At 40.8% G+C, this 12,861-nt stretch overlaps 1 long non-coding RNA gene across 1 annotated transcript in view; it reads right to left on the reverse strand.

Annotated features, from left to right (window-relative positions):
* Window positions 1-588: 588 nt before the first annotated feature.
* Window positions 589-12,861, reverse strand: part of LOC140707563 (uncharacterized) — a 58,014-nt gene continuing 45,741 nt past the window's right edge. Inside the window, exon 5 of the long non-coding RNA XR_012087711.2 lies at window positions 589-7,866. This is a non-coding gene — a long non-coding RNA (uncharacterized LOC140707563). The remainder of the gene's footprint in view (window positions 7,867-12,861) is intronic.

Consider the following 12,861-nt stretch of genomic DNA (forward strand, 5'->3'; position numbering starts at 1 on the left):
TCACTCTTGCTTATACTGTACTGTAGTACCAATCAGTGGCAGCTCGTGGTTTTAATGGCAGGAGCTCATCCTTAAGGCATGGGTTACCTCCCCTCTTCTCAAACCACAGACAACCTATGGCACTAGTCATAACTGGGGAGAAACAATTAAAGAGCACTGGCCCATCATGTTACACAGCAATGCTTCAAAAACACAGGGTCTGTCCAGATGGTGGAAGTTTGAGCAGCCTGGTTTGTGCTTAAAAGATTCTTATCTTTGTTGTAATTTGTTTTATCTTTCACTTGAGTGATCTTCCATTCATACTGACTGACATTTCTTCTCCCATGAGAAAGGTCCAGACAGTATTTGAATTGCTCCAGTTTGTTCACTTTTCAATTAATGACACTCCTCTTCTCACCCCCATCCTCGGCTTTTTTCTGCAGCCAGCATTCATTGGGTTGACAACTTTCCTTTTTAGTTGTTAAATAAAGTACATGACATTGCAAAACACCAATCCATCTACCTAGCAATTAGTATGGTACACATAATACTGCCAATGTATCTTGTTTATCATTTTTATTTTAAAAGCAGGAAGGGTGCTTTTTTAAAAAAAAAAAATTGGGGGATTGAAGGGGTTGCAATTTATCAAGAGCCTAAGTTTGAGAGAAGAGAAGCAGGAAAAAAACAAAAACAAAAAACCCTTCTTCTAGCAGGCAGCAAGCAGATCAGTGACCAAGAGCTATGCCAGCAGAAGCTCAAAATGCATAGGAAAATCATCCACAGAGATAGATCGGTCTAAAATGTCATTGGTGGTGGTCCCTAAGCATGATGCAAAAGCAAGGCACTGTAATTTCAAGGTGGGCAATCAAATATCAGCTCTCAGTCTGGTGAAATATTCAAAGTAAGCTCCAAACAATGTGTGAACGTCCTTTTGTGGTGAAGAAAAATGAGTGCTATAAATTACTTAATAGAAAAATTTTAGAACTGAACTTAAGCCAAAAGATTAAAATGCCAATAGGCTAAAACCATACATGACCATTGAGGAAGTGGCCCTTACATGTGTTACTTGAAAGTAAAGGAAAAGAGTAACAGATGGGAAGTGGAAGGGGTGATCCCGTTATGGAATCATTCTGACAAGTGAATTATGTTGTATTTTGCAAAATTAGTTGATTTTTCTACTCTTATACAGTTAAGTACATTTCAATGTTATTTTTCTATAGAAATGTTTTTGATAAATGTAGTAGTCTGAAGCTTTAAATGTTAAGTTTAGCTGTTATGGATTGCATTGTCTTGAATGGGTTTTTATATGTGTTAGAGCCCATGGTAGCTTTACATGTAACACAGAAAGAACCAGATCTGGGGTATGCTATCTGCTTTGACTTAAATAATAAAATAAAATTGGGGAGGGTGTCTTTTCTTGTAAGAAACAGAACTAGATTCTTACTTGTTTTAATGTATTCTTGAAGGCTTTCACAGGTGGGATCCAATGGTTGTTGTGAGTTTTCTCGGCTGTTTGGCGGTGTTCTTAAGGTTTTTCTTCCTAACGTTTCACCAGTCTCTGTGGCCAGCATCTTCAGAGGATATCATTGTTGGATAGTTGAGTATTTATAGCTGTGGGATCAGCTTTTGTCCTTTTCAGGAGACTGGATTATTATGGTAATCAGCATATTTTTGTTGTGGGTGTATTGTTGTGATAAGGGGGGAAATGATCTGTCGCTGTCATTGATGGATGTTGTTAGCAGGTCTTTTGTGTGCGGTGATCACCAGTCCTTGTGGCTGGGTAGAGTTTGTTAACCTTTTTCTGGCTGTATTTTTCAGTGCTGGGAACCACGCTTTGTTGAGTTTTAAATTTTCTTGTTTTTTGTTGATGCTGTGCTGTTTTTTGTGGATTTCAATGGCTTCCCTGTGCAGTCTAACGTAATGGTTGCTGGTGTTGTCCAGTATTTCAGTATTTTGAAGTAGAATTTCATGTCCAGCTTGTTTCAGGGCATGTTCAGCTACTGCCAATTTTTCTGGTTGCTTTAGTCTGCAGTGTCTCTCATGTTCTTTGATTCTGGCATGAATGCTGCATTTTGTGGTTCCAATATATACCTGGCCACAACTGCAAGGTATCCAGTATACCTCTACAGTGGTAAGGGGGTCCCTTTTTGTCCTTTGCTGACCGTAACATTTGTTGTATTTTTGTGTGTGTAGGTTGTGTTTTTTTCAAAAGTTTACCCTTTCATATACGACAGAAATACTTTATTTGCAGGTGGCTGTTTTTCCACTTCAGTTTGGTGTTGTTTTCTTGGTTTGATGGCTCTTGTGATGTCATTCTTGGAATAGCCATTTGCTTGTAGGGCCCAATTCAGATGGTTGAGTTCAGTGCTGACAAATTGAGCTTCACAGTTCCGATTTGCATGGTCTACCAGTGTTTCAATTATGCCTGTTTTGTCATGGGTGGTGGTTGGAGTTTCTGTGTGGGTGGCTGTAGTGTTCCCCTTTATTATGTCAATGGTTCATGCTTGTTATGTTAATTGTTCATGCATATTCATTTTGCTGTGAGGCGGAGCCGAGAGATGTGATGAGAGGCGGAGCCTGAGAGAGAGTCAGTCAGAGGGAGTATGAGTAGCATGAGAGAGTGGAGAAGGAGATAGAGTGTGGAGTTTGGGGAAATCTGAGACGTGATTAGTTAGGAGCGTATTATCAAATAGAAGATTGTTGTTAATAATAAATTTACCTAAAGAAGATATTCATGAATCACTATCAATTTCATTAATAAACAAAAGTTATATTTAAAAGACTTTGAAGTGTGGACCTGAATCTTCGTCTTCCTGAAGTAACAGTGATTTAGTGATCACCTGGTGGCAGCAGTGTAAAAGAGGGGATTGTTTGCCTTTGTGTGCTATGAGTCTTGACCGTCAAGCAAGGGGGCATGAAGGGTGAATGCCACAATGGGTTTTCTGTAGACCTTGTGTCCCAATAAGAGGTCAGTTTTGCCTATGACCATGACATCTAAGAAAGGGAGTTGGCCCTCTATTTCTTTTTCCATGATGAATTGCATATTTGGGTGGATGCTGTTGAGATGGTTTAGAAATTCTTCCAGTTTTTCTTCACCATGGTTCCAAATTGTGAAGATGTCATCCACATATCGTAACCAGACTGTGGGTGCGAAGAGTGCTGAAGTCAGGGCCTGTTTTTTGAAATGTTCCATGTGGAAGTTTGCTATAACCAGGCTGAGGGGGCTCCCCATGGCCACTCCATCTGTCTGTTCATAGAACTCCTTATCCCACTGAAAGTAGCTGGTCGTTAGGTAGTGTTGGAAAAGGGCCCTGATGTCTTCTGGAAATATCTGCTGGAGGAGTGTCAGAGTGTCCCTTATTGGTACCATGGTGAATAGGGATACTACGTAAAAGCTGATCAGTCTGTCCCTGGGGTTCAGTTTTAGGGTTCTCATCTTGCTTATGAAATGTCCTGAATCTTTGATGTAGGATGTGGTTTGTCCAATGTGGGTCTGCAGGAGGATGGCTATGTATTTTCCTAATTCATATGTCGGGGAGCCGATGGCACTTACAATGGACTTGAGTGGGATTGAGTCTTTGTGGATTTTGGGGAGTCCGTATAGTCTAGGTGGGAGAGCTTCTGTCTTGCAGATTCATTGAAGGACTTTGGGGTGCAGGGGGGAACTCCTGATTAGCATGTTTGTTTGTTTTGTGATTTTGTTGGTTGTGTCCAGTTTCAGTTTTCTGTACACCCACAACAAAAACACACCAATCACCATAATCACCCAATCTCCTGAAAAGGACAAAAGCTGTCCCACAGCTATAAATACCCAACTATCCAACAAACTGCAACAGATCACAGCCAGAGTTCTGATTCCTGTCCTCTAAAGATGCTGGCCACAGAGACTGGCAAAACGTTAGGAAGAAAAACCTTAAGAATACGGCCAAACTGCCCGGAAAACTCACAACAACCATCTTACTTGTTTGTTTATGAATTAATTCCTCTTCTTTCTTTCCCTCAAATAATCAATCTTGGGTTTGAGGAGTAGGGGAATCAACAGAAAAAAGAGAAAAGGGAGGTAAAGGGGGAATTATTGTTAGCTAACTGGGTGCATGGGTGTGTGTATGTGTGTGGTTAAAAAGGAGGAAAATACATTCTTTATAATAGCACCAATGTATCTCATTTATCTAGAATAGTGCTCCATCAGTGGGAAATGTTTTTTAAAAATGTTTTAAAACAGAAGGGGGATGAAAATATGGGTGTGTATGTATTTCTCTGTCATCACTTCCAATGCCACAAACCACCAAATATGTAACAGGGTTCATAACTTTAGATAACACCAACCACAGCTCTATTTTGTTGTGGACCAACCATTCACGTGGCCTACGGAATGAGATTAATTAGGAGAGCACCAAATCATGCCAAGCTCTTGTGCTGTGCCAGAAAAGAGCAGGAGGGCTCTAAAAAGGGGTGGGATAGAGCGCTCTAAGTCAAAAACATGTGGAGGACATTGTAAATTGATCTGAACTGCACCAAAGGTGAGCCAAATAACGATCTATATACCCATCTGGGCAGGCCCATAGAGAAGGCTCCATTTGATATCCAGTCATGAAGAGCATCTCCAGTATTTTATCTCTGATTGTGACTACCCCACAGAGCTAGATTTCTGGGTCCTATAATCTTAAGCATCCTGAGTTAAGGCAGCCTTTGAGGAACTTTTTTTTTTTTTGAGGATATACTGTAGGATGGCCCAGTTCTTAAAAAGGCTGAGGTGTTTCGCTCAAGATTTTAGTAATACATTAAAAGGTGAGTGGTTAAAACTAATCTTGCTATCTTTACTTTGACTATGTCACATTTCAGCTCAGAGATCAAACAGTTGTACCATCTGCATTAAGTGGAGATTTTTGAAACATTGCTTCTTAATTTTTCAGATTGCTCTAATGAAATCCCTTAACCTTCATGTTTGCCTATACATAATTCATGAGATGTTAAATTCCGATGTATTTTTCATGCCCTTATGAATATGACTGGCCTGTATATACAAATATTGTTTCCTAGTTTGGATCTTTCTGTTGCTTGGCAACTGTCATTGTTACTCCCTCAGAAAAGATGCTGGCATTAAAACAAGAAAACGGAAGCCTCTGTAATTATGAACCTATTAATTTACGGATTAATAGCCGTCTCAAACAATGTAGGATTCTGCATGTTTCTAGTGAAATGGCATATTATGTCTTCATCTAGGAAAGTGCAAATGATCCTGTCAAAAGGATTGTTCTGGAAGCATGTCTATTTTCCAGAGTGTTTGAATGCTTTTCCAGATCTGATGAGGAAATTACCTAGCAACCTTATGGCAAACTTCACGTTAACGGATACAGCCTGACAACCATATCAGCATTAAATTCTAAGCCTGCACTTCCTTGGGGTTAAGTCCCAGTGAGACTTTCCTCCATATTCAGTAATCCTAGTACTGTGCAGTACAACTGACCACAAGTATCAGCAGCCGAGGATCCAAGCAAAAGGCGCACTCATATTGCCAGTTCATGAGGGGATGTTCCCCCCCCCCTCAAATGGTTCCCTTCCATGCCCCTGGGAATTTTCAGACTGGCCTCTATTTGCTTTATTACATTCTTATTAATGTTTTAAAAGCGCAAGAATGTTTATATTTTGTTGTTCATGGTGCCTGCATTTTTTTACTTTTAAAATTCAAAAGAATTGGTTAAACGGTCTCTTTTATTTTTCACGTCTCCTCACAACTTCATTCTGAATGGATTTCTTGAGGTGTTGCTGTGCTTTTAGACCAGTAGTTTCTGACAGTATTTGCCTTTTCAGTTTCTGGGTTGTTTTTGTTTTGATTTTGTACAGATTAACAAGACTGTTGGCTTTTGGCCTTAATATCTTTGTTGTACCTCGTTCCTGCGATTATCTTTGAATCTGTGGTTAAATAACATTTCGAGGCTCAATTCCAGGCGCAAGTTCTACCACAGCGCTTAGAAATATTGAATTTATTTAGGTAATTTGGGTTTGTTATCCTTCTTGGTTCTGAAGGCTCAAAACAGTGTATGGCAACAGAAAAGCTTTAAAATAACCCCAAAGCATAAGAAGAAAACTTAAAAATAACTGCTGTGATGTAGCAAGAAGAAGTTGCATGGGGACTGACTTGCTTTATGATCTGCAATCAGGGATTTTAGAAATTCCTGTTTTGAATCCTCCATGCAGCCTCAAAGGCTTTCACAACCAGGAGCCGATGGTTGTTATGGATTTTCTGGGCTGTTTGGACATGTTCTTAAGGTTTTTCTTCCTAACGTTTCACCAATTTCTGTGGCCGGCATCATTAGAGGACAGGAGTCAGAACTCCGTCTGTCTGACTCCTGTCCTCTGAAGATGCCAGCCACAGAGACTGGTGAAACGTCAGGAAGAAAACCCTTAAGAACACGGCCAGACAGCCTGGAAAGCCCACAACAACCTCCATGTAGCATTTACATTTCCAAAGTGACAAGTGAAGCCTTCACCATGGATGTGTTTCTGTAGGTGAACAGACTTTGGTGCATGTCTTGTTCACACCTGCCAGTATTTGACTGAGATTCTAACATGCAGAAAGTCATCTTAGCAATGTAATAGAATTGTACCACTTTAACAAGTGATGCCACATAGAAAGGAGTGATTTCCATATGCAGTAACAATGCTTGTTGTGCCAGTGGCATCATATTGCATTACTGTGCTTGATGGGACATTCCACTCAATGGAGGCTCACCAGATCCTACTGACCACCCATTGAAGTGGAAAGTCTCGGCAAGTGTAGTTGATGCATAAGATCACTGCTTGCTATGTGCCATGTTTGTGTGCGTGTGTATGTTGTGTGTGTGTGTGTGTGTGTGTGTGTGTGTGATACTAAAGAGTACATGCATATAGAAATGAAAACAGAGTGAAATGATACCATTGTTTTGAATCTGAAGTGCTAAACCTGTGTCTGAACTACTTCACACTGCAAATATTGGTTCATATGGTGGTTTATATTCCCCAACTGGACAGGCTAAATCAAAAGGGAAAGGAAGAAAGGAAATAGAAATCCAGCAGGAAAATATATTTTAGGCATCCTTCAGTCTCAAGAGACTATGGTAACATGCTCTGAATAGAGGACTTGGAACAGTGTCTAGTGTGGCTGAGAAGACCAATTCAAGAGTGACAATCCCTTCCACATTGAAGGCAAATACAATCTGTCCCCTGTCCAGCTTCCTAATTTTGCTGCTTTCATGACTGCCTCTTTGCCTTGGCCTGCTGGACAAGTGTATCTTCAAATTGGGAGAAGCTGTGATGCAACGCCTGCCTCCAGGCTGAACGCTCAGATGTCAAAGTTTCCCATCTGTTGAGGTCCATTCCTAAGGCCTTCAGATCCTGCTTGCAGATATCCATGTATTGCAGCTGTGGTCTCCCTCTGGGGCAATTTCCCTGGACTAATTCTCCATACAAGAGATCTTTTGGAATCGACCCACCAGTCATACTCACGACATGCCCAAGCCAACGTAGACATCACTGTTTCAGTAATGTATACATGCTAAAAATTGCAGCTCATTCTAGGACTACTCAATTTGGAACTTTGTCCTGCCAGATGATACCAAAAATGTGTCAGAGACAACGCATATGGAACGTGTTCAGCTTCCTCTCCTGGCCAGTGCGACTAGACACAGAACACTGTTACCTTCCCACCGAGGTGGTACCTATTTATCTACTAACATTTTTACATGCTTTTGAGTTGCTAGTTGCAGGAGCTGGGACAAGTGATGGGAACTCATTCCGTCGCGTGGATACGAATTGCTGATCTTTTCACCTTGCAGCCCAGAGTCTTTGTGGTTTAACCTGCAGCGCCACCACGTCTGCATACGAACAGCATAACTAACTGCCAGCAAACTGAAAAAAGAGGGGAAAAGACACTTAGGCAGAGGGGCGTGGTTGTCTTCAAATTCAGAGGCAGGGAAGGAACAATTAGTTATTGCTGGATTGATTGACAGTCACCCTGACCAAAAAGGTCTCTCCCAGCCAATCCTACCTAAGGCAGCATACAAGGTTGAAGCTCCAACGTATTATTATCTTTCAAGAGAATCCTGCCTTCTTGTGATGCCCAAAGTAGGACAGCTTCATTTTCATCATTTTTACCCCCAGAGATAGTTCAGCCTTGTTCCATTAGTATATCATTTGGGGTGGGGGGATGTAATCTTAGTTCTCTCAAGCTATGGATCTTGTGAATCTTAGCCAGCATCAAGATTTCTTTGTTATTCCATACTGAGCCCTCAAGTGTCACACTTGTTAGATGTCCCAGCCTTATGTCCCTTCTCAGCCTCCTTTTCTATATACCAGTTTCCTGAACTAACTGTTTACTTTCCACTGACTGGACGGCTGCTCTTGCTTCTCTGTCACCATGGTCAACTTTTATTTACGTCTCCACAAGGGCTTATGGTGCTTCTGCTTCATATCACTATCCAATTTCTATCCATTTGCTAAGCCAGGCCATGCTTCAAAAAGGGATATGTGACACCATAGCCTGGCTGTCCTGAACAGGTTACTATAAGGAAACGTGTTTCCATAGCAACCCCGACATATAAGGGCTCCATTATTTTGGAAGTGTCCATTTTAAGACCAGAGTGCAGTTGCCATAACAGCAAATGCAGCAAAATCTTTTTTTTTAAATGAAGTTTAGAACAGATGTTGCAAAGATGGAAACCTATAATATTTCCATTACATGCAGTATCTGAGGGGGTACTCCAATTGATAATGACCTGCCAAAAAGCATTTGAAGAATAATCTAAATTAGGGTACAGCTTGAGAAACCTCAGCCTATTTTAGTTCATCATGATGGTACAGCATCCAGACCAGCAAATGTTCCACTGTCAACTTGAGATGGGAAGATATTTCAAAACATGGGCAGGGCTGGCCTGAGGTAGAACAGACAGTTGTGCACGTATATGCCCTGCCAAGTCAAGGTACTTAGTACAACCAATCAAGTTATTTTGGGATCTGAGGCCACTCATGTTATTTTGGCTTCACAAGTGTGTCTCCAGCTCCCTGCAGTAAAAATACAGAATTGCTTAAGTTAAATAACCATTTGTTTCCCTTTAGTATAAATGAAATCACCTGCCTGAGGTGACCATGCCATTCTTCTCAGTTGTTACAGTATTCATGGTTAAATAGGGTCCCTGTGACTTTAATAAATATGTAAGAGTGATGATCACAGCTCAGTGGGAAATCATGGATCTCAAAAATGAAATACTGTGGGAGTAACAAGGTCCTTGGTTCAGATCTCACCTCAGCTGTGAATTTATTATATTAATTTTCCAGCAATTACCCCATCTACAACACAAAGATAATTATAGCGACTCATTAAACAAGGCTATAGTCTCAATTACTAAGATAATATAATGGTGACAGTCTGAAATGGGGCAGGAGTATGAAGCTTTCAGTTAAATTCAAAAGAGAGTCCTAGTGAGCCTCAAAGCCTGAAATGGAATATGAAGCTTTAGATTAATTTAAATCTAATATTATTGGCTCCTGATGATGTCATCCATTGTCCATGGTGTAACTTTACAGAAGACAATTTTCTCCACTTTGAATGAATTGCTTTAAATCAGCGGTCCCCAACCTTTTTAGCCCCATGGACCGGCTGGAGAAGGCGGGGTACCCCCCTGAGCTCGTACACATGCGCAAAGGTGTGCGTGTGCGCTTATGCACATCCGCTAAAAGGTGCAGCACCTCTGCAAGTGCACACATGCTTGAGCGCATGTGCAAAGGGCTGCACAGTGCTTGAGCAGGTGCGCGCGAGCTTGCACACAGGCGTAAACAGGCTGGGGGGGGAGGTTCTCTGCAGCCGGGTCCAGCTTAGGCCACGGACCGGCACTGGGCTGCGGACTGGGGGTTGGGGACCTCTGCTTTAAATGGAACAATTCCCCACTCCCCTGAAGCAGATGACCCATAGAAATGTTCACAGCAAATATCTCTACATCAAGCTTCATTGTGAGAGAGCCTTTGCCTTGTTGGGGAGGGAGCTTCAAGTCTGCTTGGTATGACTCTGATTTGTGAGGTGGAACAGAAACTGGGAAAATAGGAAGAGGGAAATTATCAGAAAATTGTACTTCCCTGTTTGTAGACTAGGCATCATCACAAGTCTCTCATCTCTAAATCTGTATGCTGAAACCGGGCACACAGGTGCACCACATACAGTATAAGGGTTTCTGACCTTTTTTAGTAACTGCATAGAATATTGCCATAACTGCCTTTACTTCTGGCCACTCACTTTACTGCTTGGCCCACACAATCTGCCTTCCTATTAAGCACTCTTAGATCTAGAAGTACTTGATTTTTCTGCGGCTGCAGGCACTTTCTTCAGAAATTCTGTGACAATTGCCAAATGCTCATAAAAGTCCTGTCTCAGCAAAATCTGTTTGGCCCTATATATCAGAACTGTAAGCATCAAACAGGAGGGACAGGCCCAGTCAGCACAGAGGAAAATGAAACACTCATGAAAGTTAAAGCAAACAGAAGCCTCAGAAATATGCTAACACCTGAAGCAGAAAAACAAAGTGATAAGTAGAGTGAGCAGTTGGACCCGTGAGCTGATTCGATCCTTCTGGACAATGAGCATTTTCTACACTGGGGAAGACAATTAGCACTAATCAAGACTGGAAGTTATTCTCCTTTAATTCACATTGGAGAGCAAACATGAAACATCTAGAAAGTTATTTCCTGGAATTTCTGCAGTAAGAGGACATGCAAAGGATATATGCTAGCACCAAGCTATGGTATGACTGGGCGGGCAGTCTGTCTGTCTGTCTGTCTGTCTGTCTGTCTGTCTATCTATCTATCTATCTATCTATCTATCTATCTATCTATCTATCTATCTATCTATCTATCTATCTATCTATCTATCTATCTATCTATCTATCTATCTATCTATCTATCTATCTATCTATCCCACCCCCACCTATCCCACCCCATCTACATATATATAGATGTGGATAGGAAAAATATTTCCATCCCTGCACAACAACACCATCTGGCTTACACAGCATAATTTTACGCCAACAAGATTCCACCCAGTCTGTCTGTGAACTAATAAATATATGAAATAATAAGTAATTTTTAAATATATATATATTTATTAGTTCACAGACAGACTATATATATATATAGCACAGGCACACTACACACACGCACGCACACACACAAACACACACACACACACAAACACACACACACACACACACACACACACACACACACACACACACACACACACACACACACACACACACACACACACACACACACACAGAGTCTATGGCTGTGACCATATTGCACCACATTGCATCAGAATGGGGAAGACAAATAATATTATATGAGTGAAAACTTTTCCTTTTCTGCTCATCATATGTTAGCTGCCAAGAATCATTCATGTTTCTGTGAAGTCTCCCCATTACAAGGAATCATCTGCCTCTGCTTTAATTTTAAAAGTTGTTCTGCTTTTATTATAAAACCTCAGCTATCCCCCACCCTTTTCTCTCCTGTCCCACCTTTCATCATTCCAAAGCTTGTCCATCCTCAGTAGGAAGTCAGGACATGCCACTTGTAGATAGCTGATCACAGCAAGATGTTCTTATAGCAGGCTTCAGAAAATACTTCCTAGACTATTCATACACATCATGCAGCAACTATACCTCTTTTTAAAAACGTTCTCTCACAAAGCCAGTAAATATGGGCCATCATTTCCTCTCCTCTAGCCTTACCTTTCCATATTCTCCATATTCTCCATGTGTGGGGAAGAATGTCTGTATAAGGGAAGTTTGCAATTATGCTTCTAGGCCTCACCTGGCCTGGATGTGGAATTCTGACATGTATTTTTCCACATTATAATGATAGGGAGTCTACATGCGTACAACAGACCCCCACCCCAAGATACAGTATGGACTACACTCATGTATGAATGACAGGAGTGGGTTTCAGAGGGCCATAATATGAGAAGTATAACTTTAATTCTCCATGGTTAGGTCTCATGCATTCCAGAATGCTTCTAGGGAGCATATAAGACATGTATATGTCTTACGCATTCCAGAATGCTTTTAAAGAGTCCCTCTTTAAATAAACAACCTGTCAATTGCGATCTGTTTTCCTGTTCAACCAATGCAATTTTTAAAAAACAACAAACTAGCCATACTGTTGTATCCATAGATGATAATTTGTTTAATTTCCCTGAATGAAAGAAAACCATGTAAAGCTGAACATACAGGTTTTCTTATGCTATGCTTGTTCCCAGGGTAACTGAAGCATGTGAAACCTTGATCAATATATTCATATCAGTAATTTCCCTCCACTTACAAATAAGAATAACTATTGTAGTGCAGAAGCATACAAATGAAATTTTATATTCCCATAAATAATAGTGGTTGACATCACAAATGATTATAAATATATTTTAATGAATAGAGCAGCTTAAACAGTCATTTTTATTAGCTGGGCTAACTGCACAAAGCTAGTTTTAATGAGATCTCTGAAGATTTTATCTCTAGCAGGAAGGCATGTTACTGGATTTAAACCTCATCTTATCTGCAATTAGACTTCCACTTGTCTCAATACTCTGCTGACTCACCAGCTGAACCAGTCAGTCAATTTCCAAGTTGTTCAGTATTATCTGGACGTAGAACAAAAGTCATCAAACACTCTTGCTTCCAGATCTGTTGAGGTCTGCAAACTGTCTCATAACAAAAACTGTCAACAAAAGTTAAAAATGGAGAAGTACACTGTTGAAGCATCCAGTTGTGGAGTGTGTTTGGAGTGTCCATTGCACTGCAAAACAATTACCTCTGTAGTGGAATACACTTCTAGACTTTGTGATGAAGAAATTCCTTGGCTTTAGCT

This window comes from Pogona vitticeps, chromosome 1 (assembly GCF_051106095.1).
Source record: "Pogona vitticeps strain Pit_001003342236 chromosome 1, PviZW2.1, whole genome shotgun sequence".
Lineage (NCBI taxonomy): Eukaryota > Metazoa > Chordata > Lepidosauria > Squamata > Agamidae > Pogona > Pogona vitticeps.